Genomic DNA, 12277 nt, shown 5'->3' with positions numbered 1-12277 from the left:
ATCGGGATGCTTGAACTCCATCTGCCCATACCTAGGCTTAGAGTTTTACCTTTCTTTGTCTTACGTGTTATCCCACATTTACCTAAGTCAGGCACTATGTCTAGTTCTTCTCTAGCACTGGCTCATTTAATCTTCAAAAATACCCTCTGTGGTGGCTAATATCATTATCTCTATTTTATGAAGAGCCAAATAAGTTTTGGAGAGATCTAATATCCAAAATAACCCAGAAACTAGAAAGCTCATGAGATTTAAATCCAAACTCTGCAGCTATACTCTGATGCACCACACTACCCTGATCTGTGACAGAATAAAAAATGAAGACCTCTCACACTGAATCGGCTGTGGGTGAGCAGCAATGCATTCATTCCTCCGGTTGTTAACATGCCTAAGAGTTGCCTAAGAAGCAGACATCCTGGAATGAGAAGTTAACTGGGCCTTAGGAAGCATCACAACAAATAAAGGTAGTGGAGGTGATGGAATTCCAGTTGAGCTATTTCAGATCCTAAAAGATGATGGATGCTGTTAAAGTGCTGCCCTCAATATGTCAGCAAATTTGGAAAACTGAGCAGTGGCCACAGGACTGGAAAAAGTCCATTTTCTTCCAATCCCAAAGAAAGGCAATGCCAAAGGATGCTCAAATTGCACTCATCTCACACACTAGCAAAGTAATGCTCAAAGTTCTCCAAGCCAAGCTTCAACAGTATGTGAACAGTGAACTTCCAGATATTCAAGCTGGATTTAGAAAAGGCAGAGGAACCAGAGTTCAAATTGCCAACATCTGTTGGCTCATCAAAAAAGCAAGAGAGTTCTAGAAATACATCTCCTGCTTTATTGACTATGCCAAAGCCTTTGACTATGTGGATCATAATAAACTGTGGAAAATTCTTAAAGAGATGGGAATACCAGACCACCTGACCTGCCTCCTGAGAAATCTGTATGCAGGTCAAGAAGCAACAGTTAGAACTGTACATGAAACAACAGATTGGTTCCAAATCAGGAAAGGAGTACGTCAAGGCTGTATATTGTCATCCTGCTTATTTAACTTATATGAAGAGGACATCATGTGAAATGCCAGGCTGGAAGAAGCACAAGCTAGAATCAAGATTGCTATGAGAAATAGCAATAACCCCAGATATGCAGATGACACTACCCTTATGCCAGAAAGCAAAAAAGAACTAAGGAGCCTCTCAATGAAAGTGAAGGAGGAGAGTGAAAAAGCTGGCTTAAAACTCAACATTCAGGAAACTAAGATCATGGCATCTGGTCCCATCACTTCATTGCAAACAGATGGGGAAACAGTGGAAACAACGAGAGACTTTACTTTCTTGGATTCCAAAATTACTGCTGATGGTGACTGCAGCCATGAAATTGAAAGACGCTTGCCTTTGGAAGAAAAGCTATGATCAACCTGCTGCTACTGCTGCTACTGCTAAGTCGCTTCAGTTGTGTCCGACTCTGTGTGACCCCATAGACAGCAGCCCACCAGGCTCCCCCATCCCTGGGATTCTCCAGGCAAGAACACTGGAGTGGGTTGCCATTTCCTTCTCCAGTGCATGAACAGAGACATTACTTTGCCATCAAAAGTCCGTCTAGTCAAAGCTATGTTTTTTCCAGTAGTCATGTACGAATGTGAGAGTTGGACTATAAAAAAAGCTCAGCACCGAAGAATTGATGCTTTTGAACTGTGGTGTTGGAGAAGACTCTTGAGAGTCCCTTGGACTGTAAGGAGATTAAGCCAGTCAATCCTAAAGGAAATCAGTCCTGAATATTCATTGGAAGGACTGATGCTGAAGCTGAAACTCCAATACTTTTACCACCTGATGCAAAGTACTGACTTATTGGAAAAGACCCTGATGCTGAGAAAGATTGAAGGTGGGAGGAGAAGTTATGACAGGATGAGGTGGTTGGATGGCATCACCAATGCGATGGACATGAGCTTGAGTAAGCTCCAGGATTTGGTGACGGAGCTTGGCATGCTGCAGTCCATGGGGTTGCAAAGAGTTGGACACAACTGAGGGACTGGACTGAGCTGAGGAGTTGTCTACCTTCTTAGACTTAATGTCCTGTGGTCTTAGGCTACTTGGATGCACAAATCAAGTTTTCAAAATTTTATCTGATGGGAGTTGTTCTATACATCTGCTTTCCTCACCATTGAAGGAAGCTCTTACTATAATGAGTGTGTGTGTGTGTGCATGTGTGTGTGTGCCTGTGTGTGTGTGTGTGTGTGTGGTGATGAATGTACATTTGTGTATGTGCTTTCTGCTCAGCTTCCCCTCTTTTCCTAGAAGAAGAAGGCTTGTAGTTGTTTCTCTGAGCCTTAGACTAACTGTCAATGATTGGACTTCCCAAGAGCATAGGTTTTATTTTGAAGCAATTAGCACTTTTACAATTAAGTATGACTACATGGCTCATTGATTTCTTCTGATGATTGATTTACTTAAGGCATTTGATGTTGATGATCATGCTGATGATAATTTGGTGTTGATAATAATAATAATAAATTATTTTTATTATTTGGCCCTGGCAAAAATCTCTGAATTCCTTCTCCCATGTAAATAGAACTCTGCATAGTGAAAAACCTGACATCTGTCACTTCCATCATGAAATATTGATCATTTCAAACCATCTGATTTAAAGGCAGATGTTAATAACATGCTTTTATCACTAACAGATGATTTAAAACAAACAAAAAAGCAAGGCAAACTGTTTTGAATCCCATCTAATCTCATCTTCAGTCAAGTGATCAGAAAACTCCTCAGGTCATTCTGGACTATATTGACCAAGATGAATAAGAAAAGGAATCCAAGGATAGCTCTGAGACACATTCTAAAAACAAAATAATGGCATATCCCCAGCTCCTTTAAGCCAATTTCTGCCACTCAGATGAAAGCATCACAATTATCTATACCTCTGTATCCCAACGTGCCTTATCATGCTCCCTCCCGACATGTGTTGTTTCAGGCATCTATCGCTGCTACTCAGAAATTTAGTGGTTGAAATAACAACCACATAATTATAACTCACACTTCTGTAGACCAAGACATCTGGCAGCCATTGTGTAAGTGATCCTTCCATACTGTGTGGCATCAGTGGAAGTCACTTCAGGTAAACAACTTTCAGACAATCTGGTTTAGAGGGTACATAATCATTTAGTCACATGTCTGGTACTTCAGGCAGGAATACTGAGCTTGGTGGGATTGCAGACTGAGGAGCCCACTGATGGTCCTTCCAGCATGACAGTGTCAAGTTATTTAGATCTATGTGGTGTCTCAGGGCTCTGAGAGGAAGTTTGTCATAAACAATAAAGATATTTTATTGTCTAGGTCTTATGTGACCTAGACATGAGAGTCATATTAATATCACTTCTGCCCACTCAGTTGGTTGAAGCAGTTACATATCTATCTAGATTTCAGGACAAGGACTTCTTGGGAGGAATAATAAAGAACAATGGGAGGAATATCAAAGAATCTGTGGCTATGTTTTGAAATTATCACAGTTGTGTAGACACATTCTCTTATTCCCCCAAATTACAAGATCTAAGTATAAACAGGAAATCTGTTCCAGACTTAAACGTGCAAAGTTCAAATCTTTCTCCAACTTTTTGCCTTCAGAGGTGACTTCAATCTACTCCAGTTTCTTGGGCTAAATTTTTTGAAAAAGAATTATTCATAGCTAAATGTCCAGTTTGGAATGGACCCTACTAATTTTGGACTATGCAACAATAGATGAGACATTCACCATGCTAACTTCAACATCCTCATTCTCAGAAAGAAAATGAAAATACCCACTCTTATTTTTCTTACATATTTTTCTAGGAACAGAATGGGATGACATATGCCAAAATGTTCAACAGCTACACAGATACTACTTTGTCTATTATTGTTGTATTTGTTAGATATAAATTATATAAACTATATGAATAGTATGCCTGGACCTTAAGAGCAATTTAAGGTGGGAGAGAGGTGGATTTACTTTTAATCAACTAAGACAAATCTTGACTTTCTGAAAACTCAAGAAGTAACAAACCTGCCCTTCTCACATTTGCATTTTACTTAATGATCTGAGATCTGCACTTTCTTTCTCTCCGTGTTGTTTTGTCTTATTTCAAACTTGTCAGGTAGTATGTGATGTCAGGGAAAAGTCCAAAGAAGCAGTTCACCTCTGTGGATGGTTAAGTGAGTTTTCTCTCTCCTTTTCTCACTATTTTTTCATGCCCACACTCACAAAGGCTGAATTTGAACACAGTCTTCCATGGTAACTCAAAGGGATCTTGGGCCCATGTAGAGCATGTAGGGTAGATTTGAGACCAAGGGAAATGTAGATACTTCCCCAAATTGTTAGTAACTAGCTGCTGATTAGTTTGTGCATGGAACAGGTTCCCAAACAGCAAAGAAATGGGCTCATCTGAACAGGGTTCAACTATATTCCATTCATGTGGGTTAGTAGATCATGAAACTATTAATAACAGGGTTTCATATAATGTTAAGATTGTATGAAACTTTAGAATAAGGAAAACCTGGGCTTAAATTGGTTGCACCAATTGCTAGTCATATTACCCTGTGTGGTCGCTAATTTTCTAAGTTTCAATTTTGTTATCCAAACAAATGTTGATTGGAATAATATCCTGCTCACAACACTGTTGTGGGAAAAGGAAATGGCAACCCACTCCAGTATTCTTGCCTGAAGAATCCCATGGACAGAGGAGCCTGGTGGGCTGCTGTCCATGGGGTCACAGAGTCGGACACGACTGAATCGACTTAGCATGCATTCATGCTTTGGAGAAGGAAATGGCAACCCACTCCAGTGTTCTTGCCTGGAGAATCTCAGGGATGGAGGAGCCTGGTGGGCTGCCATCTGTGAGGTCGCACAGGGTCCGACACAACTGAATCGACTTAGTAGCAGCAGCAGCAGCACAACACTGTTGTAGGATTAACGGTGCCTGGCTCAGAAGACATATCCTTCAAATCATGGCTAATACAATAACATTACTGTCCTTTGTAGATTTAATTAGTGATATTGTTTGTATTACTTGATAATGTTGAAATAAAGACAGTGGTAACCTAGAAACGTCGGAGAAGGCAATGGCACCCCACTCCAGTACTCTTGCCTGGAAAATCCCGTGGATGGAGGAGCCTAGTAGGCCGCAGTCCATGGGGTCACTAAGAGTCGGATAGGACTGAGTGACTTCACTTTCACTTTCATTTTGTGTATAATAAGATATTTCTTTGTGCCAGACATCCAACCAGCTCCCGTCATTGTCCTGTTTAGTTTTTCTCACCCAGTTTCCCCAGGGACTTCCAGAAGGTCAGGGTTGGACTCGTAGGGAGCTGTCCTCCCCAGTGAGTCAGGTTGAGCCCAGGATATTGTGACTGCATTAGATTGGCATCTGGATCAGCAGAGTCAAATCTGATCAAGGGCTAACTCAAAAAGCCTGTCCGTCCAGATGCAGAACCTGGCTCACCTCTGCCACCATAGGACCTGCCGACCCCCCTCTTTTTTTTTTCAAACAGCTTATTCATAATTCATAAGATTAAAGGACATCTCCATCATCTACTGTCCTTATTTAATGAAATATATTGTTAACCAAAACAGTAGTGCTTAAAATGGTTATTGATTCCTACTTTCATCTGAGGACAAACTAATTTCCTTTGAATGGGGATTTTACTGACAAAATGAGATGAACATCTAAACATTTCTCTTCCTGGTTCATCTGCAGCATGGTATCACAATTGCTTAAAGCAACCAGATATTGATAACTTAAACACCAGCCAATCAAGAAAATATTCCTTATGAGACTTCTACAAAGGGGAAAATGGGCAGATACCCAGTCCTGTGGCTCCTAGTTGGAACAAACTTCTTTTTATTTAATGTGTTGCTGAGTAAGAAAGGAGAGGGGCTGCATTTATCTAATTGCTTCTCAAGTATTATTAGAAAAAAAATTGACAGGCCTGGGGAGAAGAAAATGTCATAATTTAAGTGTACACTTGGCCAAGAAATTAGTGTGTTAGTTTGTTGTTGTGTAAAAACTTACTAAAAATTTAGCCATTTAAAACAAGACTCACTTATTAGCTCACAGTTCTGAAGGTCAGAAATTCGGACAAAGTGCAACCAGTTTTTTTGTTCAGGCTGGAGTCAAGGTGTCAGGATGCATTCTGATCTGGAGGCACTTCCTTTTCACATAAGTTGTTGGCGGAATTCAGTTCTTAGCAGCTGTAGGACCAAGGTGCTTGTTTCGTTGTTGGTTGTCAGCAGGGATCCACTTTTCACTCCTAGAGGTCAGGCATATTCCTTGATACACAATACTCTCCATCTTCAATGCCAGCAGAAGAATTCTCTTGTGTTAAATCCCTCTTACAATTGTAATTTCTGACTTTTTGTCTTTGACTTCTAGACTTAGAATTAAGGGACTCATGTTGGTTTTGTTGGGCTAATCTAGATAATTTTCGTGTCTTATTGTCTATTGATTGAAGGTCATAATTACATCTATCAAATACCTTTATATTATTATCTATATTAGTGTTTAACTGGGTATCTGGGAAAAGATGTCTATATATATCAGTTATTAGGAATCTTAGAATCCTGCCTGCCTCACCAGAGCTAAGGGTTATATGAATGCCATGGTTAAAGCCTTTTCTGTCATTTTAGCTATGGAAAGGAGTCTTGGAAGGTTAGAAGACATTTGGTCTTGTTAAAAATGTCCATAAGACATCTGGTTCATGAGACACAAGACATTTAATCCATTCCAAATGTCCTTGATATTTGAACCTGTCCAAAAGCATTCATCATGGACCAAATATATTCATGGATGTTTTAGACAAGACAGGATTTCAAGAACCTTTTGGTGTGTCTCAATGGATGTTTCAGACATGACCAAATGGCCTATGAGACTTGCAGAAGTAACAGCTGCAGACTTTAGGCAAATGTTTCCAGTAACCACTACTGCAGAGGTTAAATAAATACATTTCAGTTCATTTGAATGGTCATGAAGTACTTTGTATATTGGATATATGACTTAAACATTCTTTGAAGCAAATGAAGGCAAGAAAATTTCCTTCAAAAGCATAATTACTTTGAACTAGAATGTAAGCAGCATCACAATTCAATGAACTAATAATAACAAGAGTAGCTATAATAAATATGTAAATACATATTTCAGTTTTCATTATATTAGGCCTTCCTTCAAAAAAAAAATACTTGAAATCAGCAACATGAGGTGGTTTATGGTCTCTAAACTATGGTGCAAGAGCCATGATAATAAATGACTGAGTTGCTGAGGGAGGTGAATGTTAAAATTGCAAATCCATGAGCTATATCCTAGAATCTACTGAATGAGAATCACTTGGGGGTTTGGCTTATGAATCTGCCTTTTAAACAAGCCTTGAACGTAATTTGTTTGCATTGAAGATGGATAATATTCCTTTCACTATGATAAGAGTTCAGTAGTATAAATTTTTGAACTCATTTCCCTGCCCCTTTACTCCATCCCAAGTGATACAGAATAATAGGTGTTTCGACTGGCAAAGAATAACACTAGGCATGCTTGGCTTACCTCATTTTCTTGTTTTTGGGAGAACCTGACTGTCCTCCTGGGGCAGGTTCTTTCTGCATGCCCTATACAAGTGACTGAATTATAAATATGCCTAATTTTTCCTTCTATTTATGTAGTTCATTTTGTTAGGTTACTATATCAAGCTATATTCTCCCATTCAGCCTATTTTATAATGAGGATGATATTTTGAGCTATTTGCCTTGCTATTTTCTTCATTGCTTATTTCTTTCAGAACCCAGGTAGGGCAGAGGATGGTTTTTTATTTGTTTGTTTGTTTTTAATTATTGGGCCTCCCCAAATCCTAGCACCTTTTATTGGCTATTCCTCCTATCATCAAATTCACTCATCATAAAAGAGCATTTCTCTAAAACTTTGCTTTATTTGATGTCTCTACCTTCACCCATTCACTCTGTTTGGAAAAACACCTACTTTATTAGATACTGATAACTTTCTCTTTCCCCTAGAGAAAGAGTAAACTGGCATCTCTCCTCGTAAATCATAAAAAGGATCCTCTGCCGAATCTCCCTTTTCAGCCTGCTACTGCTGCTAAATCGCTTCAGTCGTGTCCGACTCTGTGCGACCCCAGAGACGGCAGCCCACCAGGCTCCCCCGTCCCTGGGATTCTCCAGGCAAGAACACTGGAGTGGGTTGCCATTTCCTTCTCCAATGCAGGAAAGTGAAAAGTGAAAGTGAAGTCACTCAGTCGTGTCCTACTCCTAGCGACCCCATGGACTGCAGCCCACGAGGCTCCTCCGTCCATGGGATTTGCCAGGCTAGAGTACTGGAGTGGGTTGCCATTGCCTTCTCTGCTTCTCAGACTACTCTCATTAAAATTCCAATTCATTAAAAAAAATTATATATATATATATATATATATATTCCCTTCATGCAAGAGATGATTTGCTTTTCCTTCAATCTTACTTGAAATCAGGAATCCTTTCATTTATTTAGTCAGAGGAGGAGACCTCAGAGCTCCCCAGCTGAAGCCCCTACCATAAAGGACATGGCAGCAAGTTCTTTCTTTCTTTAAGGCCCTGAAAACATAGAGCTACTTCTTTTACTCTTTCTTTAACCAGTCAACTCCTTCAACTCACTTCTGAGAACATGCTACATAAAAACTTTTGAAAATATGATTTTGTCTTTAGTCATCAAATTGTTAGTTCCTTAAAGGCAAGAAACATGTTTTTTTCCCTTTAATCTTTTGAGAATCTAGCAGAATGCCAGGGAAAAAATCATTGTGTAATAGATGTATACATGTGTGTGTGTGTGTGTGTGTGTGTGTGTGTGTGTGTGTGGATGGGTGTGTTCAGTTGCTCAGTCATGTTCAACTCTTTGCAACCCTATGGACTGTCGCCTTCCAGGCTCTTCTGTCCATGGGATTTCCTGGGCAAGAATACTAGAGTGGGTTCCATTTCTTACTCCAGGGGATCTTCCCAATCCAGGGATCAAACCTGCATCTCCCACATCTCCTGCATTGGCAGGCAGATTCTTTAACACTGAGCCACCTGGGAAGCCCAATAATAAATGTATATTTACCATGAAATCCCTTGGTATCTCTTACTATTATTTGCAATAATGCAAGCAATACATACAAATGTAGAAAATATGAATATATAAAAATAATGATACCATATTTGCTGTTGTGTTTTAACACATTTAAAACTAAGTTAGAAACACTACTATATATAAAATAGATAACCAAAAAGGACCTACCACTGTAAAGCACAGAGTGCTACACTCAGTATTTTGTAATAACCTATAAGGGAAAAGAATCTGAAGAAGAAAATGTAAAGAAACACACACACACCTACATACATGTATGTATGTATATGTGTATGTGTTAATACATACATATATATACATAGGCACACACACACACACACACACACACACGGGTGGTGCTAGTGGTACAGGAGACATAAGAGATGTGGGTTCAATCCCTGGATGGGAATAGTCCCTGGAGGAGGGCATGGCAACCCACTCTAGTACTCTTGCCTGGAGAATCTCATGGACAGAGGAGCCTGGTGGGATACAGTCCATAGCATCGCAAAGAGTGGGGACATGACAGAAGTGACTGAGCACATGCATATATATCTGAATCACTTTGCTGTACAGCTGAAAGTAACACAACATTGTAAATCAGCTATACATCAGTTTTTAAAGTTAAAATGGCAACCCACTCCAGTGTTCTTGCCTGGAGAATCCCAGGGACAGGGGAGCCTGGTGGGCTGCTGTCTGTGGGGTTGCACAGAGTCGGACATGACTGAAGTGACTTAGCAGCAGCAGCAGCAGCAGCAGATACAATTTTATAGTTAAATAAAATATCATAATATGGACATTTCTTAATGTTATTACAAACAAAAAGTAAAATTGTTAATATTTGAATATTCCAGTGGATTTACTAATAAACAGTTTATCACTTCCACTCTTTCTATAGACTACCCTGAATATCTTTATGTATAACAGCTTTTTGAAGTTTAGAGAAAATATTTCCTTAGTATTTCCTCCCATACTAGAGATACAGGGTTAAAATTACTACTAACTGTAATTAGTAATTTTTAAAAACTTTTATCACAGTGTTTGCAGCCACTTCCTTGCCTTGTTCTTTGATGAGGCTTTCATCACATTTGAGTAAGGATGTGTGCATGCATGTATGCAGGCTAAGTCGCTCAGTTGTGTCCAACTCCTTGCAGCCCCATGGACTGTAGCCTTCCAAGCTCCTCCGTCCATGAGATTCTCCAGGCAAGAGTACCAGAGTGGGTTGTCATGCCCTCCTTCAGGGAATCTTCCCGACAGGCAGTTGAACCCATGTCTCTTATGTCTCGTGCATTGCCAAGTGGATTCTTTACCATTACTACCACCTGAGAAGCCTTAAGTATGGATATCCATCAGTTACTGATAATTTATAAATGTATTTATAAATTTAAATTTATTACTGATAATTTATAAAAATTATTTTTATAAATATAAAAATCATATAAATCTCAATTTTACAGGACAGCTTTTACAAAGCTTTTCTTTGTGCTATTCTGCACAGTTTTATAAAGTTTGTACACTACTCAAAGTCTCCTGGGTGAGGGAGTAAGCAGGATTTATAGTCTTAACTAATGTTGGACTCACCACACTCTTCATTTTGGGCTGTCTCTGCTCAGTGGTGTTCCTATTTCTAATTTGTAAAGGGGCATCCCATTCTCACCAAGCCATTAGCCCATCTGCAGATGGTACTGTTTCTAATTAGCACAAACACTTCTTGTAGTGCAGAGGAGTCCTGACCAAAATTTTAAAGGCAAGTGGATCCAAGCTGTACATTAGGTTTCCCTGGTAATACTAATTCCTAAAAGAAAGGGGGATCAACCTGTGGAGATTAGCTTTGGGTGAGGGACATATGCAAACACCATGAAGAGCTTGGAATGTCTAAGTTTTGTTTTGTTCTTTTAGCATGGCTGTTGAAGTTTTCTGCAGGAGATCTGTCCAGCTTGTTTTCTCATGTTTATTATGATTTTTTATGCTGCTTTTTCTAATACTATCTCTTCATTTCTTTCCCTTTGTTTTTATAAATCTGTCTCATCTTTTAAAGGAGAAGCCAATGGCAACCCACTCCAGTACTCTTGCCTGGCAAATCCCATGGAAGGAGGAGCCTGGTGGGCTGCAGTCCATGGGGTCGCAAAGAGTCAGACACAACTGAGCAACTTCACTTTCAGTTTTCACTTTCATGCATTGGAGAAGGAAATGGCAAGAACACTCCAGTGTTCTTGCCTGGAGAATCCCAGGGAGAGGGGAGCTTGGTGGGCTGCCGTCTATGGGGTTGCACAGAGTCGGACACAACTGAAGTGACTTAGCAGCAGCATACCTAGCTTATTCAGTTCAGTTCAGTTGCTCAGTCATGTCCAACTCTTTGCAACCCTATGGATTGCAGCATGCCAGACTTCTCTGTCCATCACCAAATTCTGGAGCTTACTCAAACTCTTGTGCATTGAGTCAGTGATGCCATCCAGCCATCTCATCCTCTGTCATGCCCTTCTCCTCCCACCTTCAATCTTTCCCAGCATCAGGGCCTTTTCCCATGAGTCAGTTCTTTGCATTAGGGGTCAAAGAATTGGAGTTTCAGCTTCAGCATCAGTCCTTCCAATGGATATTCAGGACTGATTTCCTTTAGGATGGACTGGTTGGATCTCCTTGCAATCCAAGGGACTTTCAAGAGTCTTTTCCAACACCACAGTTCAAAAGCATCAATTCTTCAGTTCTCAGCTTTCTTTATAGTCCTACTCACATCCATACATGACTACTGGAAAAACTATAGCTTTGACAAAATGGATCTTTGTTATCAAAGCAGTCTCTGCTTTTTAATATGCTGTCTAGGTTGGTCATAGCTTTTCTTCCAAGGAGAAAGTGTCTTTTAATTTCATGGCTGCAGTCACCATCTGCAGTGATTTTGGAGCTCCCAAAAATAAAGTCAGCCACTGTTTCCACTGTTTCCCCATCTATTTGCCATGAAGTGATGCTATGGCACTAAGATCAGATGCTATGACCTTAGTTTCCTGAATGTTGAGTTTTAAGCCAGCTTTTTCACTCTCCTCTTTCACTTTCATGAAGAGGCCCCTTAGTTCTTTGCTTTCTGCCATAAGGGTGGTGTCATCTGCATATCTGAGGTTATTGATATTTCTCCTAGCAATCTTGATTCCAGGTTTTGCTTCATCCAGCCCAGCATTTCACATGATGTCCTCTGCA

The sequence above is a fragment of the Bos taurus genome, chromosome 26 (assembly GCF_002263795.3).
Source record: "Bos taurus isolate L1 Dominette 01449 registration number 42190680 breed Hereford chromosome 26, ARS-UCD2.0, whole genome shotgun sequence".
NCBI lineage: Eukaryota > Metazoa > Chordata > Mammalia > Artiodactyla > Bovidae > Bos > Bos taurus.
This window is presented reverse-complemented; position numbering follows the sequence as displayed.